Source organism: Bos grunniens, chromosome X, assembly GCF_055505025.1.
Source record: "Bos grunniens cultivar Pamir isolate PY7600 chromosome X, Bosgru_T2T1.0, whole genome shotgun sequence".
NCBI lineage: Eukaryota > Metazoa > Chordata > Mammalia > Artiodactyla > Bovidae > Bos > Bos grunniens.
In genome coordinates, this window is record NC_141194.1 from 139,730,001 (window position 1) to 139,755,809 (window position 25,809).

The 25,809-nt window shown below is 35.3% G+C and overlaps 1 long non-coding RNA gene across 6 annotated transcripts in view; it reads left to right on the forward strand.

Moving 5' to 3' along the window:
- Positions 1-25,809, forward strand: part of LOC147341493 (uncharacterized) — a 323,003-nt gene that overhangs the window by 264,858 nt on the left and 32,336 nt on the right. The window contains exon 5 of one of the 6 annotated variants that reach the window (XR_015159471.1): positions 4,478-4,954. The exons of the other annotated variants lie outside the window; for them this stretch is intronic. This is a non-coding gene — a long non-coding RNA (uncharacterized LOC147341493). Of the gene's footprint in view, positions 1-4,477; positions 4,955-25,809 lie in introns of those variants that run through there. 6 annotated transcript variants of the gene reach the window in all.

Below are 25,809 nucleotides of genomic sequence, written 5' to 3' on the forward strand. Positions count from 1 at the left end.
GGGATAATTGCTTTACAGAATTTTGTTGGTTTCTGCCAAACATCAATATGAATCACCTGTAGGTATACATATGTCCCCTCCCTCTTGAACTTCCCTCCCATCCCACCCCTCTAGGTTGTTACAGAGCCCCTGTTTGAGTTCCCTGAGTCATACAGCAAATTCCCCTTGGCTATCTATTTTACATATGGTATTGTAAGTTTCATTGTTACTCTGTCCAAGAAACCCTGTATGTGGTTTCCAAGGTGGTTGCTGTTTACTTTCTCATGAACAGTATATGAGAACTCTGTTTAGTTGGCATCCTGCTTAACAGTGGGTATTATCAGTCTTTTCAATTTTAGCCATTTTAATAGGTGTTTACAGCTATCTCACTGTAGTTTTAGTTTGCATTTCCTAATGACTAGTGACATTTCATGTGCTTATTTGTCATCCAGATATCTTCTTTTCAAAAGATTCTGTTCTAATCTTTTGTCCTTTTATTTACTGAGTTGTGGTTTTCTGAAGACTCCACACATGGACATCACCAGATGGTCAAAACCAAAATCAGATTGATTATATTCTTTGCATCCAAAGATAGAGAAGCTCTATACAGTCAGCAAAAACAAGACCGGGAGCTGACTGTGATTCAGATCATGAACTCCGTATTGCCAAATTCAGACTTAAATTGAAGAAAGTAGGGAAAACCACTAGCCATTCAGGTATGACCTAAATAAAATTCCTTATGATTATACAATGGAAGTGAGAAATAGATTTAAGGGACTAGATCTGATAGATAGAGTGCCTGATGAACTATGGACGGAGGTTTGTGACATTGTATAGGAGACAGGGATCAAGACCATCCCCATGGAAAAGAAATGCAAAAAAGCAAAATGGCGGTCTGGGGAGGCCTTACAAATAGCTGTGAAAGGAAGAGAAGTGAAAAGCACAGGAGAAAAGGAAATATAAGCATCTGAATGAAGACTTCCAAAGAATAGCAAGGAGAGATGAGAAAGCTTTCCTCAGCGATCAATGCAAAGAAATAGAGGAAAACAACAGAATGGGAAAGACTAGAGATCTCTTCAAGAAAACTAGAGATACCAAGGGAACATGTCATTCAAAGCTGGGCTCGATAAAGGACAGAAATGGTATGGACCTAACAGAAGCAGAAGGTATTAAGAAGAGGTGGCAAGAATACACAGAACTGTACAAAAAAGATCTTCACGACCAAGATAATCATGATGGTGTGATCACTGACCTAGAGCCAGACATCCTGGAATGTGAAGTCAAATGGGCCTTAGAAAGCATCAATACAAACAAAGCTAGTGGAGGTGATGGAATTCCAGTTGAGCTATTTCAAATCCTGGAAGATGATGCTGTGCAAGTGCTTCACTCAATATGCCAACGAATTTGGAAAACTCAGCAGTGGCCACAGGACTGGAAAAGGTCAGTTTTCATTCCAATCCCAAAGAAAGGCAATGCCAAAGAATGCTCAAACTACCGAACAATTGCACTCATCTCACATGCTAGTAAAGTAATGCTCAAAATTCTCCAAGCCAGGCTTTAGCAATACATGAAGCGTGAACTTCCAGATGTTCAAGCTGGTTTTAGAAAAGACAGAGGAACAAGAGATCAAATTGCCAACATCTGCTGGATCATCGAAAAAGCAAGAGAGTTCCAGAAAAACATTTATTTCTGCCTTATTGACTATGCCAAAGCCTTTGACTGTGTGGATCACAATCAACTGTGGAAAATTCTTACTGAGATAGGAATACCAGACCACCTGACCTGCCTCTTGAGAAACCTATATGCAGGTCAGGAAGCAACAGTTAGAACTGGACATGGACCAACAGACTGGTTCCAAATAGGAAAAGGAGTATGTCAAGGCTGTATATTGTCACCCTGCTTATTTAACTTATATGCAGAGTTATAGGTATATTTTCCAGAATAAGACTTCTAAATTTTAATGAACAATTTTTTATTTTTCTTAGATAATTTGTGCTTTAGATATCATGTTTAAGAAATCTTTACCTGAGAACCACTAAAATTTTCTTCTATAATTTTTCTAAAAACATTATAATTTAAATTTTTTATTTAGGTCTATAATTCGCTTAGTTAATTTTTGTATATGATATGGGTTATATATAGAAATTTGTTTTTGTATATTGTTATTCAGGTGTTCTAGCAGTATTTGTTGAAATGAGTATTTCCACTGAATTGTCTATGTATCTTCGTCAAAAATTAATTCAGTATATATGAAGTGAAGTGAAAGTCACTCAGTCGTGTCCGACTCTTTGCGACCCCATGGACTATACCATCTATGGAATTCTCCCGGCCAGAATACTGGAGTGGGTAGACTTTCCCTTTTCCAGGAAATCTTCCCAACCCAGGAGTCAAACCCAGGTCCCCTGCATTGCAGGCGGATTCTTTACCAGCTGACTAACAAGGGGAAGCCCACAGTATATGTATGTCTGTCTCTATACTCTCTTCCACTGGTCCTTTTGTTGATATTTAATTAACTATCATACTACACTGGTAACTATAACTTCATAGTAAATCTTTAAATGATATAATGTTATTTCTCAAACTTTTCTTTTTCATGACTCTTTTTTCACTATTCTAGTTTCTTGCATTTCTGTATACATTTTAAAATCAGCTTCTCATTATTTTACAATTAAATCCTGTTGATAGTTTGTGTGGAATTATAATGAATATATAGATAGATGGGAGAGAATTAACATCTTCACAATCTTAAGTCTTCCAAACCATAAACAAGGTGTATATCTCCATTTATTTAAGCTTTCTTTATCTCAACAATGTTTTTCACATTTTAGTATACATGTATTTCACGTCTTTTATCAGACTCATCACTAAATATTTACTTTTATACAGTTGTAAATGGTATGTTTTAAATTTTAGTAGCCACTTGTTCTTTGCTAGTGTACAAAAAACAAATAATTTTTGTATATGACCTTTTATCCTTCATCCTTGCTAAGATCCAATAGCTTTTCTGTAAATTCTATTGATTTTTTACATAACTGACCATGTCACCTAGAAATAAAGACAGTTTTATTTTCTTTTCCAAGTGTATGACATTTCTTTTTTATGCTTAATTGCACTGTCTAGAACCTCCAGTACAATGTGAAATAGAAGTGTTGAGAGCAGGTGTCCTTGTATTATTCCTGAACTCAGGGGGAAAACTTTCTAATTTTCACCATTAAATATGATATTAAATGAAAGGTTTTCATTACAGGGCCTTTATCAGGTTGAGAAAGTTCCCTTCTATTCCTAATTTGCTTTAACTTTTTATCTGGAATGGCCATTATATTCTGTCAATATCTTTTCTGCATCTGTTGAGAATGTTCATATAGGGTTTTTGTTTATTCATATGTTGAATTATTTTGATTTATATTTGAGTGTTAAACCAACCCACCATTCTTATAATAAACTCCCATGCATTCAGGATGTATAATCCTTTTAGTATATTGCTTTATAGACATTTTGGTTGATGATTTTATTCCTTTAGCTCTTTTGAATATGTCATGTCACTGTGTTCTGGCATTTTTTTTTTTTTCTGATGAAAATTCACAGTAAGTCATGAAACCTAGCAAGTTTGCTCTCAGAGAGCTTTGGTATAACTATTGAGCCAACTAAATTATGGGATGAATATAGGAGGTGGTCTGAGCAAGAATGCTACATATTCCCATTCACTATTCTTATCCAAGATTTGTTATTTTTTCTTGCATAAACACTTCTCAATGGGCTTCTCAGGTGGCTCAGTGGTAAAGAATCTGCCTGCCAACGCAGGAGACCCGGATTTGATTCCTGGGTTGGGAAGATCCCCTGGAGAAGGAAATGGCAACCCACTCCAGTCTTTGTGCCTGGGAAATCCCATGGATAGTGGAGCCTAGTGGCCTCAGTTCATGAGGTCACAAAGAGTCAGACACAACTAAGTGACTAAACAACCACACTCCTTAATTTGTTTTATGTTTTTGTTGATGACTTACAGAGCTCAGCAGTGATTGTTTCCCATGATATTATCCAGTTGAATTGATTTTTTTTTTTTTTTTGTGGGGAGAATTTGTCAAGCTTTTAAACCACCATATTGAAAGTATTGCCTCCCTATAGACTAATTTTATCCTTGCAATGATGACAAGGCATCTAATTATCTGCCTAAGGATATGTGGGAGAGAAAAAGAGGACAGACATTAAAAAGCAAAACTAAACAAAACTATCTTTTACCACGAATCCAGCCTCAACTATTATAAACTACTTCTCACCCTGCTACCTCTCCCCAGCTTAGAACACAGTTAACTTCTATCATGCTACAGATTTGTCACAGGTGGTATTAGTTTAACAGATTTATTAAACAACCTCTGGTATTCTGAGGTGGTGTTTGTTGGTTGGTTTTGGAGTTTCTATGTTTATTTCTTGGTATGAAGACAACAATTGATGGTAGTTTACCATTCTGTCAGAAATCTGATTTTTTGCTATTTCTTTATAGCTTCAAGCCTAATGCTGCTGCTGCTGCATCATTTCAGTCATGTCTGACTCTGTGCGACCCCAGAGACGGCAGCCCACCAGGCTCCCCCGTCCCTGGGATTCTCCAGGCAAGAACACTGGAGTGGGTTGCCATTTCCTTCCTGGATGATTATACCTATATTTCATTCAAGTTTCATGTTTTCTATTTCTTCTACTTCAATCTACATTAACTACTGCCAGAAATTGCTCATGCCAAAATCATTCTTTTCAGATTTCATTGTTGAGAAAAGTTTTGAATGGAGGAGACTTAAATTTCTGGTGGATCATTTTAGGTTCCTTATCATGTAACGATTGCTGCAGGAAAATTTACCTTGACTAATTACTTCCCCTTGTTTGGTTCTACAGACTAGGCATTATTATATCCATTTAATATGCTAACTTGCATCTCAAGGAATAAAGGAACGAGAAGAAATTTTATATTCTGTGTTACAGAAGTTGATCAGTTCAGTTGCTCAGTCGTGTCTATTTGTGACCCCATGGATTGCACCAGGCTTCCCTGTCCATCACCAACTCCTGAAGCCTACTCAAACTCATGTCCATCTTGTCAGTGATACCATACAACCATCTCATCCTCTGTCACCTCCTTCTCCTCCTGCCCTCAATCTTTCCCAGCATCAGGGTCTTTTCCAATGAGTCAGTTCTTCACATCAGGTGGCCAAAGTATTGGAGTTTCAGCTTCAACATCAGTCCTTCCAATGAATATTCAGGACTGATTTCCTTCAGGATGGGCTGGTTGGATCTCCTTGCTGTCCAAGGGACTCTCAAGAGTCTTCTCCAACACCACAGTTCAAAAGCATCAATTCTTCACTGCTCAGCTTTCTTTATAGTCCAACTCTCACATCCATACATGACTACTGGAAAAACCATAGCTTTGACTAGATGGACCTTTGTTGGTAAAGTAATGTCTCTGCTTTTTAATATGCTGTCTGGATTGGTCATAGCTTTTCTTCCAAGGAGCAAGCTTCTTTTAATTTCATGGCTGCCAGCAGCATCTGCAGTGATTTTGGAACCCCCAAAATAAAGTCTGTCACTGTTTCCATTGTTTCCCCATCTATTTGATAATAAGCGATGCTATGATCTTAGTTTTCTGAATGCTGAGTTTTAAGCTAGATAAGATTTGTGTACCTTGTTTCCAAATTTTCCAAAAGAATGGGATATACTTGGCATTATTAAGGGGACGATTCGTAAGGCTGTAGATCAAAATATTCTCTCTTTTAGAGTTTTTGCCAAACACTAATATGAGATCGCTGAGGATAAATATATTCCTATTAGCAGAAAATACTTGCTCTTAACACCTTTCCTGATAACAGTTTCTCCTGACTCTCTTCCCATTGATTTCTGCTTATTTCATAGAACAAACTTTATGCTTTTCCAACTTAGGGACTTTGCAGATATTCCCTTGGCCTGGAACACATTTCATCCTTCTTTATAGTGCAGAGAGTTGACAATGATACTCTCCCATTTGTCTTCAGTGCAATGCAGTTAATGAATTATGAAATAAAATATTCAGGCTAAAGATAATACTAATAATGCAAACATAACTGAAATACAGAAAAATGACAATTTTCCTATGGCTAATAAAACCTTTCCATCAGTCAATTATGATAAAAAATAATGAAGATCTAATCAGCTCTTATAAGTCATCTAAAACTTTTGAAATTGTCAATAAGATTTTTTAAAAATAAATGTATCCACTCCTATTAGATAACCTTGTGCTAAATATAATAATGTAGATGTCCTAAATGTATATCAATTAATGTTAGTAGGAGGATACCACATTTAGGAAGACATTTAAAGACTAAGCAAACAGAGCACAAAGACATAATACTACAGTTTTTTTTCAGTTAATTTCCATGTGCTATTTAATCTAGCAATCTATAATATATCTCAAACCAAAATAATGCTTAAATACAGAAAATGGTGGCAATAGTAGCCCCAAATAATTGAGATATTGTAGTTAGATGATATTAACAACAAAACATTGTACTAAAATAACCCTATTTAAGGAATCAATGATTTATTATGAATAACTTTGATAATATATTTGAAAAATATGGTAATTTTACTGGAATATATACATTACTCAAATTTATTTTAAAACACATAGAAAATGTAATTAATAATAAAATACCTTTTATAATAATGCCACAGAATGTAGAGTACCTGGAAAAAAATCCAGCAAAAGAGTGTTTATGATTTCTAAAGGAAACATTATCAAATAGTCTTAAGAATAGATTTAGAAATCCAAATGTTAGTACTAAGATATACTATGCTTGCATAGAAAAAGCATTAGTATAGTAAACATGGGCTTACCTGCTGGCTCAGCATTAAAGAATCTGCTTGCCATGCAGGAGACCACCTGCAATTCAGGAATTGTGGGTTTCATCCCTGGGTGGGGAAGATTCCCTGGAGAAGGAAATAGCAACCTACTCAGTATTCTTGCCTGGGAAATCACAAAGACTGGACCATGGGGTCACAAGAGTTAGATACAACTTAGTCACTAAACTACCACCGCCATAGTAAACATCATATTTCCCTAAAACTGAGCTACATATTCAGTTCATTTGAATGAAAATACCAACAGGCTTTGTTCCTTCTTCTTGTTCAGTTGCTAAGTCGTGTCTGACTCTTTGTGACTCTGTGGACTACAGCACTGCATGGCTTCCCTGTCCTTCAGTGTCTCCCAGAGTTTGCTCAAACATATGTTCATTGAGTCGGTGATACCATCCAACCATTTCATCCTCTGTCACTATCTTTTCCTCTAGCCCTTAATCTATCCCAGAATCAGGGTCTTTACCAATGAGTTGGCTCTTCACATCAGTTCTTTGGTGCTCAGCTTTCTTTATGGTCCAACACTCACATCCATACATGACTACTGGAAAAACCATAGCTTTGATTATATGGACAGACCTTTATCAGCAAAGTGATATCTCTGCTTTTTAATATGCTCTCTAAGTTTGTCATAGTTTTTCTTCCAATGAGAAAATGTCTTTTAATTTCATGGATGCAGTCACCATCTGTAGTGATTTTAGAGCCCAAGGAAATAAAATCTGCCACTGTTTCCATTTTTTTCCCCATCTATATGCCATGAAGTGATGGGACTGGATGCTATGATCTTTGTTTTTTGCATGTTGAGTTTTAAGTCAGCTTTTTCACCCATCTCGTTCACTTTCATCAAGAGGCTCTTTAGTTCCACTTTGCTTCCTGCCATTAGGGTAGTATCATCTGCATATATGAGGCTATTCATATTTCTCCCAGCAATCTTGATTCCAACTTGTGATTCATCCAGGAAGGCATTTCACATGATGTACTCTGCATCAAAGTCAAATAAGCCATATTTTTTCCTTCAGTTCAGTCGCTCATTCATGTCCGACTCTTTGTGACCCCATGGACTGCAGCATGCCAGGCTTCCCTGTCCATCCTTAGAATTCAATAATTCTAAAACTTCTAAGTAAGAATAATGAGTCAAGGAAACAAGGAAAGGACACTTGCCTTATTAGATATCATAACTTAATATGAAACTATTGTGATTAAGAATGTGTGAAATTTGTAAGCTCCATAAAAACAGTTTGCTTATATATTAACTGCATTCTCAGTGCTTAGAAAAAAAAGAGTTGGCCCGTAGGACAGACTCAATATTGACTTCATAAAGGAATATAGGAATTTTAATAATGTAATTGAAAAGTTTGAAATAAAAATATTTAGATATATAAATTCCTGAAAAAACTGTGTGATATTTGGTATAGATAAAAAAAGTAGACTAGGAAAGAGAACTTGGAAACAGATTCGTGTATTTCATACAGTTATATGACATAAGTAAACAGAAAAAATCTCACAGAACTTAATACAGCACAATGATCTTTTTATAAACTTTAAAACAATTAAAATGGTATAATATTTCACATGTACGTCTATAGTACTTTTATGCAATACACAATACAGACATATAGTCACAAACACATGTGTATGCAAATACATATACACACAAGGACAGCTCTTGCTTTGCAAAGATCTGATATGCTTGTATTTTGGTTACTCATGGTTTAAATACCACCAGCTCCAAATGACACAATTTAAATTTGTTACCATGTTATATTAACTATGAGTAATTGCATAAAGTATAAACGTCATTGCTAGCTCTTCATTCCACAAAGTGAAAGTAATTCCACAGATCAGTATGTAAATAAGATGCACATTATGATCAGTTATTAATCATGCCATATCTAAGTTTTTTGTTGATTTGTCTCTATATATCTGGTCATGCATTTCATGCACAGAGAGCACAATGTGTGGTTGTGCTATACCTCCCTCTCCCAATGATAAACCCATGTAACATGTTATAAAAATGTATAATCCAAAATGGGAATTGGCTAACAGAAGTGAGTATACAGAAAAGAAACAAAAGTGATAAAACTAGAAGTTAAATTGAATGTGATTAGATTTGAAAACGGTGACTGCAATGATAGGAAGTAAGACATCCTGACAAGAAGAAAGAGCAAGTAATAGGCATGCTGTTTGGCAGAAACTAACTTAAGATTTCATCTAATACAGAGATTTCTCAAATATCCCTACTCTTCAAAGAGACTAGAAAAACATGAAATATATGGTAGATGTTTAGCACAATAAATAGTTATTAAGGTAAACATTGTGGACTACAAAAATTTTTCTCACTGACTCTTCTTAATTCACACTGTTCTCTAGAATTTCACTTAACTTTCTAAAAATATTTATTAAGCTCTTCCTACTCCAGGCGCCATTTTAGGAATTACATGCAAAGGTAAAAGTAAACAAAGAAATCTTTGACCTCATGGAGATCATACTCTACTGGGAATACACAAATAATAAATGATATAAACAAGTAAATGATATAGTATACCATTAGGTGATAAGTGCCATGGGAAGAAATATTCAAGATGGAAGAAAGAACAATAGTATTGAAGGATGGAGTGAAATTTCAAATAGACAGTTAGGGCTTATATTACTGACGTCATTTTTCAACAAAGGATGTGATGGAAAAACTCAGGTAGGACTCATGAGACAACTCAATGAGAAAACCCAATGAGAAAACTCAATGGGACAAGCATTCCAGGGAGAAGAAACAGCGACTGCAAAGGCCCTAAAGTGGGAATGTGTGTGGCATTTTCTAGGAACAGCAAGCAGACCAATGTATATGGGAAAGAGAAAATAGGGGAGGAAGGGAGAGTTACCAGTGAGGTTAAAAAAACGAAAAGAGACTCAGATTGTTTAGAAATTTGCAGTTCATTGAAAGGACTTTGACTTTTACTACAAGTGAGATGGCACGTTTCAGGGAGCAAGGAATTTTCCTCTACCCTTCTAGATTCTTATAGCTGGTCTAGGAATTGAATTGACATAAGACAAGTTAACAGGAGAAAATCACACAAAAGATTAATAGCACGGATACATGGGAGAGACCCAGGAAAACATTCACTCAAATGGCTGGAACCCTCACCTTAAACACCATCTTGATCCAAAGACAAAAGAGGATGTTGGGAATGGTATTTAGCACTTCAGAGGGGAAGAAGAGAATTCACATGGAGTTAGAAAAATGTTTGGTAAAATATTTGTGAAAAATGTTTGGTAAAATGTTTGCAAATGTTTGGTAAACAAAGGTTTTCTGGGCCTGCAGAGAAAATGGGACAGAGAGAGGAATTTTAACAAACAGACTTTGCTAGGAACCTATCCACCACACCTAGTTCATAGTATGTTCATCATAGTTCATCTATGGTGATAACACTTCCTGGAACAGGTCTTCTATCTACATTCATTTAGGCAGTTAGTGGGGAAAGTTCTTTCTTAGTTGTTTGGGCCTTGAAATTTATCAGCATAAATTAATCATTATGCCAAAGAGACACATCTCAGGGTGGCAAATTTGCTCCCCTATAGAAGTCAGTGGTTAAATTTGAGCTAAAGAGTAACATGATCTAAATATTTTAACCCAGTTTCTCTGGCTTCTATACTGAGAACAAATCTGGTTGTTAAACAGTGGGATAAAGTAGAAGCAGGGCACAAGTTAATAGGTGATTTTAATAACCCAGGCAATACATGATGATGACTTGGTATCAGTGAAAGAGAGTAAAAAGTGTTCAACTTATGGATATACTTTTAACGTAAAACTTAGGTTTCCTTAGAAGATTTCTCATGGTGGGGCATGAGATTAAAAGTGATACAAACATAACTTCAAGGATTCTAGCCTTGTATATCTGGAAGGATGGAATTAACTGAGATAGGGAAAGACTGTAAGAAACAAATTTGGAGTTGGGGAAAATCAGGGGCTCAGTTTTGTGATCTAGAACACAAACCTAATCATGTCACATCACAGCTAAAATCTTGCCTTGATGCTAGAATAAAATTTAAACACCTCAGGATAGTATACAACTGAATGACGTGAATCTAGTCTACATTGTTGCGCTCCATCATTCACAATTAATTTACAAAGTCATTTGCATTTTCCCTAGTAACAAAGAGTTTTACAACCACTTGCCCTCATTGGAGTGAATTTTCTCCCCTCTTATACATCCTTAAGATGTAGATAAATCATAATACCCTCTGTGAAACTTTCCCCAATTCCTTCAGGCAAAGTGAATCAATTTTTCCTCCCTTCTGCTATAACATCGTGATCCTATGTTTATAATAGCACATGTTTCATTATTTGGGTCTCATTAAACTGTGAGCTTCATGAGGACAAGATCATCACTTATTCACATCTGTACCCTGTAGATCTTAGAATGAAAATATAATATTTGTTGTTGTTTAGTCGCTAAATGGTGTCTCAATCTTTTGCTACCCCATGGACTGTAGCCCACCAGGCTCCTCTGTCCATGGGATTTCCCAGGGAAGAATACTGGAGTGGGTGGCCATTTCCTTCCCCAGAGGATTTTCCCAGCCTAGGGATCAAACCCACGTCTCCTGCATTGGCAGGCAGATTCTTTACCACTGAGCCACCAGGGAAATGCAAAATGTAGGACAGATGCACCTAAAATATTTGTTTAATGTTGAATGAAGATATAAATGAATGGTAAAATATACTTGAAGATTATTTGGAATCATATTTTCAAGTGATTATTATAATTCAGAAATTTATATATGTTATGAAGTCAAACAGGAGATGCTAAGGTTTAAATAGAATAACCAGATAGAATTGAAGAATACATTGTAAAGATATGTGAAAAAAATTAAAAGCTTTCAGCATCATCCCTTTCTTGGAAAATTTCTTATAAATTCAGAGTACAACTTGTACTTATTATAGTTAGTATCATAAGAGAAAGAACAGGTTTACAATTCTGCTTCAAAGACAGATTTTCGCCCAAGTCATGATGCAAAAAAGTTGATCAGCTAAAAAATAAATATCATCTTGCCTTCAGTTCTCCACAAGATGTTTATGAATTAGCCTTCATCTTCATAAGTAGATGAATTGTTCCATGAAATCTAAACATTTGTGTGTTTAGATTCAGGCCAGACACATTCTGCAGGCTGATGGCTCAATGTGACAGGGATGCTAACATTTGTTGATGACAGATATATTAAAGCTAAGATGCTTAAATATGCCAAGGCTTGTATCTATGTGTCACATTTAATGTCTCAGTATAAATTCCTATATATGTTTCTTACTTTTAGCTTATTTAGGAATTTTATGAGATGAACTGTGTTTCTCCACCAATTTATAGGAGAAGTTCTAATCCCCCAGTACTTTAGAATGTGACTGTATTTAGAGACAGTGCTGTTAAAGAAGTAATTAAGGTTAAATAAGATTATTTGGGTGGACCCTAATCCAATATAATTGGTCTCCTTATGAGGAGATTAGAACATACACATGCTCAAAGGGAAGACCATACGAAAACAAAGAGAAAAGACAGCCATCTACAAATCAAGAAGAGAATCCTCAGGATTAAACCACACTGATGATATATCAATCTTGGACTGTCAGAAAATAAATTTCTGTTCTTTCAGACACCCAGTCTTAGCAAACTAATACAGGGAGATTGATTCTAAGTCTGAATCAGAGATTATATAGATAGTTGCATGTTTTCATTAAATTTTGATGTAGATAGACATTTTGGAAACATAGTAGTAACTGATATGTATACTGTTTGGGAGGATTGAATCTTAGGCTGTTGCTGTTTCAGTTCACAGTTGTATATACTTTCATAGAAATTAAATGGAACTGGGCATCTGAGACAGTGAATGGCAAACTTTAGTGTACATCAGAAATACCTGGAAGATGTTAAAAGTATGAATTCTAAAGTACACTCTATAAATATGGAATGGTACGCAGACTTCTACATTTTAACAAAGTTGCAGTTAGATGCTGGTGGTCCAAGGATTAAAAGCATGGTTAGAGAAACACTTAACTAGGATTTTACTGAAATAAAAAGGATAGAAAAGTTGAAAGATATGTCATAGTTTGTAAGGCTGTCCAATGTAACACTGTGTGCTCATAGAAGAGCCAACTTTTAGTACTTCTTCCCAATTTTCAGTGATGTCACACTGGTAGGTTGAAATTGGCCATAGTAGCTGTATTTACACAATAGAAATAGGAACATTCTACAGATAGAGGCTCCTTTTCCACCAAAGAACTGATTTCTAGCACAATATTGGAAATAGGTGGTGGCTGTCTTTTGAGTCACTGTTCACTGGTTTTTGTCCCTAATCTCTATGTGCCCAGCTCCCCTGGTGGCTCAGCTGGTAAAGAATCTGCCTGCAATGCAGGAGACTTGAGTTTGATCCCTGGGTTGGGAAGTTCCCATGGAGAAGGGAATAGCTACCTACTCCAGTATTCTGGCCTGGGAAATTCCATGGACTGTAGGGGGTAGCAAGAGTCAGACAGGACTGAGCAACTTTCACTTTCGTTCTTTTTTAGGTGTCCAAGGTCTTTGAAGTGAAAATCTGATAACCTATTTTATCCTTTGAGTAGGTCATTTACTCAGGCATGATGTTATGACATCGTTTATAAAATATTGGTGAATTGACCTATGTAGATTTTTCAAATGTTGACACATTTCATTATATAACATAAGAAAAATAACATTAGTTAAAATTACCATGAAACTTACATTGGGAACATGCCAAGCTCATAATCAATTCAGTTCAGTTCAGTTACTCAGTTGTGTCCGACTCTTTGCAACCCCATGGACTGCAGCATGCCAGGCCTCCCTGTCCATCACCAACTCCTGGAGTTTACTCAAACTCATGTCCATTGAGTCAGTGATGCCATCCAACTATCTCATCCTCTGTCGTCCCCTTCTCCTCCCACCTTCAAACTTTCCCAGCATCAGTGTCTTTTCAAATGAGTCAGCTCTTTGCATCAGATGGCCAAAGTATTGGAGTTTCAGCTTCAACATCAGTCCTTCCAATGAACATTCAGGACTGATTTCCTTTAGGATGGACTGGTTGGATCTCCTTGCAGTCCAGGGTACTCCCAAGAGTCTTCTCCAGAACCACAGTTTAAAAGCATCAATTCTTTGCTGATCAGCCTTCTTTATGGTCCAACTCTCACATCCATACATGACTACTGGAAAAACCATAGCCTTGACTTGATGGACCTTTGTTGGTAAAGTAATGTCTATGTTTTTTAATATGCTGTCTAGGTTGGTCATAACTTTTCTTCCAAGGAGTAAGCAACTTTTTACTTCATGTCTGCAATCACTATCTGCAGTGATTGTGGAGCCCTAAAAAATAAATCTGTCACTGCTTCCACTGTTTCCCCATCTATTTCACGTGAAGTGATGGGACCGGATGCCATGATCTTTGTTTTCTAAATGTTGAGCTTTAAGCCAACTTTTTCACTCTCCTCTTTCACTTTCATCAAGAGGCTCTTTTCTTCTTCTTCACTTTCTGCCATAAGGGTGGTGTCATCCGCATATCAGAGGTTATTGATACTTCTCCCAGCAATCTTGATTCCAGCTTGTGCTTCTTCCAGCCCAGCGTTTCTCATGATGTACTCTGCATGGAAGTTAAATAAGCAGGGTGACAATACACAGCCTTGACATACTCCTTTCCCTATTTGGAACCAGTCTGTTGTTCCATGTCCAGTTCTAACTATTGTTTCCTGACTTGCATACAGATTTTTCAACAGGCAGGTCAGGTGGTCTGGTATTCCCATCTCTTTCAGAGTTTTCCACAGTTTATTGTGATCCACACAGTCAAAGGCTTTGGCATGGAAGATTGAATTTCCCTACATTATAATTTTCTCCTAAAATTTCAAGTTTTATCACTGGTTGCAAATTCTATTTTGTTTTCCTTGAGATAAAACAATGTTTACTTTTCCCTGCTATGATTATTCTAGAAGCATATATTGAGATAAGGTTTTTGTCAGCCCGAGTCTCAGAGTAACCATGATGACAGAGCTCTGCTGCCAATTCTCAATGGACAAGTGAGATAGAATCAAGCTATTAAAAAATTATGGTAAAAATACACATAACATAAAATTTATAGTTAATGACATCTAGTACATTTATACTATTGTGCAATCATTACAAATTTCTAGTTGCAAAATGTTTTCATTATCCCAAAGGAACCCCTAAACCCATCAAACAGTCACTCCCCATTGTTCTCAGTCTCAAAGTTCTGGAAACCACTGATCTGCTTTCTGTTTTTAGGGATTTGCTTACCTGGATAGTTTATATAAATTGAATCATACAGTAAGTGGCATTTTTTGTCTAGCTTATTTCACTTAGCAAAATGCTTTCCAGGTTCATCCATTCTATAGGCACATATCTGTACTTTCGTCCTTTTTGTGGGTGAAAAGTATTCCATTTATGTATGTATCACATTTATTCATTCATCAGTTGATAAACATTTGAGTTATTTCTGCCTTTTAACTATTGTGAATAGTACTGTTATTAACATTTGTGTATAAGTATTTGTTTGAATATCTGCTTTCAAGTATTCTGTGTATACACAGGATTGAAATTGCTATGTTATATGTTATATATATATACTTAACATTTTGAGGAAAAATCCAACTTTTTTCCACAATATAGCATCATGGGGAATGTATTACTGTTCCAATTTTTCTATATCCTCACCAATACTTGCTATTTTTCATTTTTTAAATGACTGCAGACAACCTACTGGATGGAAAATAGGATTTAATTGTGGTTTTGATTTGCATTTCCCCAATAGCTACTAATGTTGAGCATCTTTTCATGTGTTTGCTGATCATTTGTATTTTTTTTTTTGGAGAAATAATAGTTTTTTGCCTATTTTTAGTCAGATTGTGTGCTTTTTTGCTATGGTGCTGTTGGAGTTCTTTATAATATTCTGGATAGTAAATCCTTCTGACATATAATTTGAAAATATTTTTCTTATTATATAGGTTTTATTTTCAATTTATTGATGATATCCTTTGACACCAAATATTTTACAATTTTGTTTAAGTCCAACTTTTTTCTTTTGTTAACCATAATTTGTAGGCATACTTAAAAATCCATTCTCAAATATATGTAAATAAAGTTTAATCCTATGTTTTCTTCTTAAGGTTTTATAATTTCACCTATTATCTTTAAGTCTTTGTTCCATTTTGAATTAATTTTTGTGTATGGTGTGAGTCAAGTAACCAACATCATTATCTGTAGATTGTTTTGGGGATCATTGCCATCTTGACACTATTAAATCTTCCAATCCATTAACTGAATTTCTTTCTGTTTATTTAGGTCTATTTGTTTTCCTTCAGCAATGTTTTGGAATTTTTGGTGTATAGGTCTGCATATCCTTGGCTAAATTTATTACTAAATACTTTATGATCACATTATGATTTGAATTGTTTTCTTAATTTCTGTTTTGGATACTGTACATTGGTAGAGTATGGAAATACAACTGATTCTCACATTTATCTTGTACCTGAGAACTTTGCTGAATTTGATTATTAGTAGCTCTAACAGGTTTTTGTGGATTATTTAAGATTTCCTATGGAGAGAGTGCTGTTATCTACAAACATAGTTTTACTTCTTCCTTTCCAATATGAATGATTTTTTTTTCTTTTTCTCACCTAATTGCTCTGGCTAGAATTTTTAGTACTGTTTTAAATAGCAATAGTGAAAGTAAGCAAGAACAAGACAAGTTGTTCTGAGCATGATGTTACCTGGGGATTTTTCATAAATGTCCTTTCTCATTTAAGAAAGTTCCCTTCTTTTCCTAATTTACTCAGTGTTTTATCATGAAATAATGTTAAATTTTGTCAACTACTTTTCCTGTATCAATTAAGATGGGCATGTGGTCTTTTCCCTTCATTCGATTAATGTGTATTACATTCTTTGATTTTTCATATGTTGAATCAGTCTGCATTTCTGGGATGATAAATTCCACTTGATCATCATAATTTGGTATTATTTTTGTTTGAGGTTCATTTCATCTATTGATAAGGGATATTGGCCTATGGTTTTATTTCTGGTGATATCTTTGTATTTTCTTTCTGGAGTTAGTTGGTAGTTTGTATTTTGGAATTTGTGCATTTCATCTAGATTGTCTAATTTATTCATGTACAATTGTTCATAACATTCATGCGTACATACCATTCAGAATGTGGTCCTGCCATCCAAGCAGCGCCTCAAAATTCCCCAATTCCCACTCAATGGCTTGGTGTTCTGGATCACTTTTGGCACATAATTATTAAATCTTCTGGGAAGCAGGCATCAATATTAAGTTGGAAGTGCAACATATTTATGGGGAGAGGAGGTAAATACTGTAAAAAAATAGTGGAGAAAGATCAGGAGAATTAAGGGGAAGTTTCCCTACCACAATTCAGATCTAACACCAATGAAAAAGAGAAAGGAAAGGAAGAATAGGGTAGGAAGAGTCTCATATTTGTTGTATTTCTGACAGAGTGTTGCCAGCCCAATGATGAGATCCATTTTAAAGATTCTCCATACAACAGTCATGTACTGGCCAAAATCTAAACCCTTTCTTCACCTCTTTGCTCAGTCAATGGCTGGATACTGCTTCATGTACGTAGCTTCAGCTCAAAACTTTGGCATATATTGGAAATTGCCAGCTAATAGAACATCTTTTGCCTGGTGCCCACTTCATGGGAGATCTGAAAGGTACATCTCTATGGCTGACAGAATGAATGACCTTAACATAAGAATATCACAGGCCATTTATTTGTAGGATGCCCTCCCCTAACTGGGGCTTCACTAGCATTTCTTTTTTTTTTTCTAATTTTATTTTATTTTTAAACCTCACATAATTGTATTTTTGCCAAATATCAAAATGAATCCGCCACAGGTATACATGTGTTCCCCATCCCGAACCGTCCTCCCTCCTCCCTCCCCATACCATCCCTCTGGGCCGTCCCAGTGCACCAGCCCCAAGCATCCAGCATCGTGCATCGAACCTGGACTGGCAACTCGTTTCCTACATGATATTTTACATGTTTCATTGCCATTCTCCCAAATCTTCCCACCCTCTCCCTCTCCCACAGAGTCCATAAGACTGTTCTATACATCAGTGTCTCTTTTGCTGTCTCGTTCTTAATGGCTCAATGCAGCATATCCATCCTTGGCAGGAATATCTCAGAAGTAATGTTGAGTCCTTCTGACTACATCCTATGTGGTGATGAATACTTTTAATTTGTTCCATTACTAATGTGAACAACAGACTGGTTCCAAATAGGAAAAGGAGTACGTCAAGGCTGTATATTGTCACCCTGCTTATTTAACTTATATGCAGAGTACATCATGAGAAACGCTGGGCTGGAAGAAGCACAAGCTGGAATAAAGACTGCTGCAAGAAATATCAATAACCTTACGGCAGAAAGTGAAGAGGAACTAAAAAGCCTCTTGATGAAAGTGAAAGAGGAGAGTGAAAAAGTTGGCTTAAAGCTCAATATTCAGAAAACTAAGATCATGGCATCTGGTCCCATCACTTCATGGGAAATAGACGGGGAAACAGTGGAAACAGTGTCAGACTTTATTTTGGGGGGGCTCCACGATCACTGCAGATAGTGATTACAGCCATGAAATTAAAAGACGCTTACTCCTTGGAAGGAAAGTTATGACCAACCTAGATAGCATATTGAAAAGCAGAGATATTACTTTGCCAACAAAGGTGCGTCTAGTCAAGGCTATGGTTTTTCCAGTTGTCATGTATGGATGTGAGATTTGGACTATGAAGAAAGCTGAGTGCCGAAGAATTGATGCTTTTGAACTGTGATGTTGGAGAAGACTCTTGAGAGTCCCTTGGACTGCAAGGAGGTCCAACCAGTTCATCCTAAAGGAGTCCTGGGTGTTCATTGGAAGGACTGATGCTGAAGCTGAAACTCCAGTACTTGGGCCACCTCATGCGAAGAGTTACTCATTGGAAAAGACCCTGATGCTAGGAGGGATTTGGGGCAGGAGGAGAAGGGGACGACAGAGGATGAGATGGCTGGATGGCATCACCGACTTGATGGACATGAGTTTGAGTGAACTCCGGGAGTTGGTGATGGGCAGGGAGGCCTGGCGTGCTGAGATTCATGGGGTCACAAAGAGTCGGACATGACTGAGTGACTAAACTGAACTGAATGTGCATTTTGATCATTTGATTAAGATGATATCTGCCAAGATGTTCTACTCTAAAATTATTATTTATCTCACTGGCATTAATAGTCATTTTATGGGGAGGTACTTTGAAATTATGTACATAACCTGCTTATCAGCAAATTTCAACTTATTCATTTACATTTAAATGAAATCATGGTTTCCTATTTTATTCCATTACTACTCTTATTTACTTCAATATTCAAATTGCCTTCAGTTTGGCCAGTGGGGACTTATTCAATCTAATTTCTATGTCCTTTTGGTATAATTTCATTATTCTGTGAGCACTTCTTTTGTTTCTGGTGCAAGAAGATGTTCCAGGTACATTTGTACCTTCTGTAGCCAATGAACCAGCTGTTCCTCTAAGAAGCCTTAAATTCTTTCTTTTTAATTTTTTTAATTGAAGTATAATTGCTTTAAATGTTTAATTCTTTTAGTAAAAGATACTACATGGAAGATCTGGGAATGAAGTGTGCTCACTGTTATTAGGTGTTGCTGTCCCCTGGCTCTCTTAGTATTCAGAACTGTGGAATATATGGATATACACACATGTAATACATACACACACACACATATATATATATACACACAAACACAACATATAATTAATGTATATATAATGTATATATATATTATATATATAATATAATATATAGTATATATTATGTATATATATTATATATATATATACACACACACACACATATATATATATATAGTTGTCCATATGTACCACCAATTCCATGGAGAAGAAAATGGCAGCCCACTCCTGTACTTTTGCCTGGAAAATTCTATGGACACAGGAGCCTGGTGCGGTACAGTCCACAGGGCCACAAATGGTCAGACACAACTGAGCATGCACGCACATCACCAATTCCAATCCAACATCAGACAGTTCATCGAAATTCTCTGACTCCCCATATTTTTCAGTATTTCCTCCAGTGGTGAGAAGCTTGGCTTTCATTGTCCTTAAAATATTTACTTATTTGATTTGTTACTTGTAGTAACCAGTCTCTCTTTTCTTCCCCTTTTGTTTACCCTATCCAAATATCATGCTCACCCTGTTGTAGTTGTCTCCTCAAGACAGGCAGATCCTACACTTTCATTCTTCCTCACAGTGCCCTGGCTCTGATGTCTCAAATTAAAACACTCCCTCCTGTGCTGCCTCTCCCCCAACTGGCCATGGACATTCTTATCCTGTGTGGTCCCCGTAACCCATACTGGGGCACTCTCATCCCGCCAGTCTCATGTGCTACACATTGCCAACCCTATGTATGAATACCATCCTTAACTGTTTCTGGTTCTAGCGCTGTACATCTGGCTGCTCCACCTCATAGAAACCCTCCTCACCATTCTTAGACTCTAACTCTCCATGGCCCATCTCATCTCACTTGGGCTATCACTCAATGCTAAGTCACTCCTCAATAGGGGTATCCTGTTCATTTAATTCATGATCTGATGCCCAGCACTGGTCTACCATGTACCCCATTACGCAAACTACCAACATCTATGCCTATCCTGCTCTGCCCATGTGGTAGCTTTAAATCTGAATTGTTAATGGAAAGAGAGACAAGTGTAGAGAAACGAAGGCAACAGAAAAGAATAGAGGGGAGTGAAGGGAAAGGAAGGAAGGGAAAGAGAAAGAAGTCTCCCCATTATTATTCAGTGAATTGGTAATTGAAATTTTTACTTACCTATTGATCAAAAAATCACACATTTTATTGAGTGAGTTGTTGGTGTTTTAGACATGGATTCACATTTTATAGTGATGCTTGTAGATAGCTGGAGGTTGTATAACTTCTGGTCTCTGAAATTTATGATAAATACATGAATGTCCTTTATGTACTTGAAAAGAATATTTATTCCCTTAGTCAAAATTTTATATATACAGTGTAAATAATTATATTTTTCAATACCTCTATATTTTAATTCTTAATGTCATATTTTAATTTTAAAATATGTATTTAAATCATCCTCTATTGTTTTGCCACTTCATCTTTAGATTTTTTAAATAGTGTTTTAATACATGTATTTTGATCCTTCATTAATAAACAACGACCCTTTGTCTTATTTAATGCTTCTTATAATAAACCCTACTTTCTATGACATTAATATTATGATGTCTTTTTTAGTTGTGAATTTTAAGCATTTTGAGGCACTTTGTTTTAGGTATTGTTCTTGTGCAGTACAATTTTTTAATACCTATTTGAGTCTCTATATTTTAATAGGGAGGCTCAACTATCTACAATCACTGGCACAAATTATATTTTCAAGTTTGCTTTTAAAACTTTTTGTTTTTGAATTTAGTTAAATATATTTTCTACTCTTCTGTTTTCTTTGTTACTATGCTGACAAAGGAATTGTTGTTTCTCTAATTGTAAGCTTAATTATGTAAAAGACTTATATTCTGCTTTAATTGAGCAAGGGGCTTCCCTGGTGGCTCTGATGGTAAAGAATCTGCCTGCAATGCAGGAGACACAGGTTCGATCCCTGAGTCAGGAAGATATCCTGGAGAAGGGTATGGCTACCCCACTCCAGTATTCTTGCCTGGAAGATTCCATAGACAAAGAAGCCTGGTGGGTTACAGTCCATGGGGTCACAGAGAGTTGGACATGGCTGAGCAACTAGCATTTTCACTTTTAACTGAGCATAGAGTGTTTGAATTCAATTATTCTGTTTGTTCTTTTAAGAGAAATTTAAGTCCAAGTAAGTTTTCAAAACCTTACCTATCAATGTCAAAAATTAAACAGTATCTATGTATTCCTATTTCATAGGATAAAAAAAATTAGCTTTTATTGATATTTTTCTTCTTTTCCCACTTTTAATCTATTATTGCTATATTAGTTTTTCAGCATCTCTTAAGATACTGGATACTTGGGGCTAGTGCACTGGGACGACCCAGAGGGATGGTATGGGGAGGGAGGAGGGAGGAGGGTTCAGGATGGGGAACACATGTATACCTGTGGCGGATTCATTTTGATATTTGGCAAAACTAATACAATTATGTAAAGTTTAAAAATAAAATAAAATTAGAAAAACAAAAAGAATTTTGGTCATGAGAATTTAATTTACTAATCTTGCTTACAGCTATTGGTTTTACACAGTTCTTCAGGTTTGCATTTTTGTTTATTTCCAGAATTTTCATGATTCTTTTTTGTTCCCAGCCTTATTGACATATAATTAACATATAACTTTGTATGATATAAGTTTAAGCTATATATTGTGATTATTTGAAACATGTATGTATTACAAAATGTTTACCACAATAAGATTAATTAACACATCTTTCACCTCACAGAATTATTGTGTATTGTTTTGTTATGATGAGAACATCAAAGAGCTCTTCTCATAGAAACTTTCAAGTATACAGTACATTATTAACTACAGTCACCATGCTTTACATTAAATCTCTGGAAGTTACTTATTTTATAATTCAAATTTTTTACCCTTTGACCAAAATCCCCTTATTCTGCCACTCCTAAGGGCCTAGCAACCACTATTCTACATTGTTTCCAGTAATTAGATGTTTTTAGATTCCACATATAAGTAAAAACATATATATTTATTTTTTCAATCTGATTTATATTACATACCATAATGCTCTCTAGGTCTATCTATGTTTGTCACAAAACAGGATTTCATTTTCTTTTACTGCTGAATAATGATTCATTGTGTGTATATGTGTATATATAAGCTTGGCCAAAAAGTTCATTCAGGGTTTTCCATGACATCTTATAGAAAAAGCTAAACAAACTTTTTGGCCATCTATACATGTGTGTGTATGTGTGTATGTGTGTGTTGTTTTAATTTTGAATCCTGCCACCTTACTGAATTAGTTCATTAGGTCTGAGGATTTTTTGGTGGAATATTTTAGATGTTTGATATAAAAGATGATGTCATGAGCAGAGCCAATTTTATTTATTCCTTCCCAATTTTGATGACTTTTATTTACTTTTCTTTCCTAATTGCTCTGGCTTGCACTTTTGGTACAATGTTGGGTAAGAATGGTGAAAGTTAGCACCTTTGTCTTGTTTCTGACCTTAGAGGGATTTCACCATTGAGTGTGATGTTAGCTGTGGGTTTGTCACATATGGCCTTTATTATGTTGAGATATATCCTTCTATACCCAATTTTGTTGAGAGCTTTTTATCATAAAGGGATATAGAATTTTGTCAAATGCTTTATTTTATATATATCTTGCTCTCTATGGTATATCTTTTTTTTCAGAGAAGAGTAAGTTGGAGAATATGTTTCACGTATAAAAGTAGAAAGTTTACCAAAAATACCAAAAGTTTACTCAGTTGATGAGGTATAAACAGTTTTATACCTCAGATGAGGTATAAACTTATAAATAAGTTTTTGATATAAACATCAAAATTCTGCCTCTCATTTCATTCTATTGTTACATTTAAAATCTGCAAAACTGTTTGAGATCAACCTGACTTCCTTCATTATAAGTAACTTCACTCTTCCCTTACCTGAGTATTTATATATTTTTTCTTCATCTAAAATTTTCTAGCATAATGACAGGTGCACATCACATATCAATTTATAGAGGCAGATATTTCTTGATCAAGTATCATTTAACATTTGTCATTTTTATTTGCTATGGTTTTTTTCCTCATAATATTTTTCTGTAAGTTGTAGCTTCTTTCCCCATCTTCTATATTTACTGTTCTTTCTGTTAACATTTTCATTCCTTTTCCTTTGAGTTCTGAGAGAGACTCATATTTGTCCTCCACCTCACTTGTTATTTTTTCCATCATATTGATACTACTCAATGATTTCAATATTGTTTCAAATTCTGCTATAGCATTATTGGTGTCTTATCTCCCTTGAGGTTTATGCAGGCATATTTTATTACCTTTGTATTAGCCTTTAATAAGATAATGTCATATTTTACCACATGGTGTGCATGGAGTTCATTTTTTCTGATGTTTTATTGATGGAAAGAAACTGATATTGTCCAAAGCATGCTTCTTTTTTTAAATTGCATTTTTATTAAAAAATTCATTTTATTTGTCAAAGACTATTTCATTTGCCTTGTTTTATGATCCAGAATTGTTTGTCTCCATCCTTTATTAGTTAACGAGGCTTGTACAGGTTCTTCCTTTTTAGACAATGAATATTTAAAAATTTATTATAATGCTTGTATAATGCTATTTTAATCTTTATCTCAAATTTTACTCCAAAGGACTTGTGATGGAAGATCATTCCATTATCAAATAATCTGAGGGAATTGAAGTAGCTATGATTGAATGTGCAGAGTAACTCTGCACAGTTCTTCATTGTTCTTTTTTTCTGTAATTGAGACAACTTCTCTTAGGCAAAACACATCTAGGTTTTTGCCCTGGTCATCTTTATTCTATGTTCTTGGCATAAAGCATGTCTGATCTTCTTCCTGGTGTGAATTCAGGCCTTATCATGGAAGAACTTACCATGTCATAAAAACCTCTGATCAATTTTAGTTTGATGTGGCTATCTTTGAATTGTTGCTTTCAAATAGTATTGTGGTAAAGGGAATTAAAAATGGAATACCTACAGAAGTTGCTCAGAAAAAAATTGGAGGGGTTATTTTAGCATATCCTCTATATACTTCAATGTAACATATTTACATACATGTACTGAGAATGCCATTATTTGATGTATAAAAAAAGGAGGGGTGTAGGAAAGAACAATGTATGAAGCTTAGTTACAAGATTAAAATCAGAACATTATATTCTGATTGGTGAATTGGTCATATCAGTAATGAATCGAGACTTCATTTAGGGCTGTGTTACATTTTTCTTTTATCACAGATATAGTTTTAATTTACTTCAATGGGACTGAAATGTACCAAATCAATCCCATCTCTTTAAAGGAGGTCTCAAATAACAGATCCTGAATTACAGACAGTTTACAATTTATTTAAAATGCTCCTTATATCTCAAAATACTGCTGCAAGATGTAGTAAGAGCATACTCAGTTTAATTTGGGGTATGGATACATTTTCTATAGAGGCATTATGGATTCACAGATTACTATCCATTCTAATGAATCTCCCATTTCAGTGCAAAGTGTTGCCCTTCATGGCTAATGAAGTGGAAAGCGGAGACTATCTGTGGCAGAATAGCATTCTCCAATTTGTTATCTCATGAGGAAAAGCCATTTTTTCCTAATCCTGAAAATATTTTTCATGATGTAACAGCAATTAGGGATATTTTTGGCCAGTACAATAAGCAAGTAAACCAACCCATAAAACTAGGCTGTGGTATGAACATGTAGGTCAATCTTTCCACTTGATTTTGATTAACACTGTCATCAAAGGCATATAAATCACTCATTTCCATCAAAGTCATGGTTATTCTGTGCCATTCAAATTCTACTGAATAAAAGAAAACTTTTGGCGATTTCATTGTGGATTTAGAGGAACCCAAAGGGGATTTCAGATTTTTTTTTCCTAACAATTCTTCCAATTTCCTTTAAAATTATTTAAGAAAGCATTTTTTTTTTTTTTTGCCCTATAGAATTTTCACATTCTGAATTTTGTTAATTGCATCACCATGGCAACATTTAGATTTTAATCAGTTCTGTATTTCATATAAATTGTACTAAGTCTCAAAACTATCAGATTCAGGTTAATATTTTGGAAGGTTATTTTAAGAGATGTTTGTGTGTTTGCCACCAGAAGGCAAATAATTTATATTTTTAGTTGTTATTAGAACAGTGATAAGTCCCATTCATTATGAGTTGCAGTATGGTGATATTCTATCATTCCTTC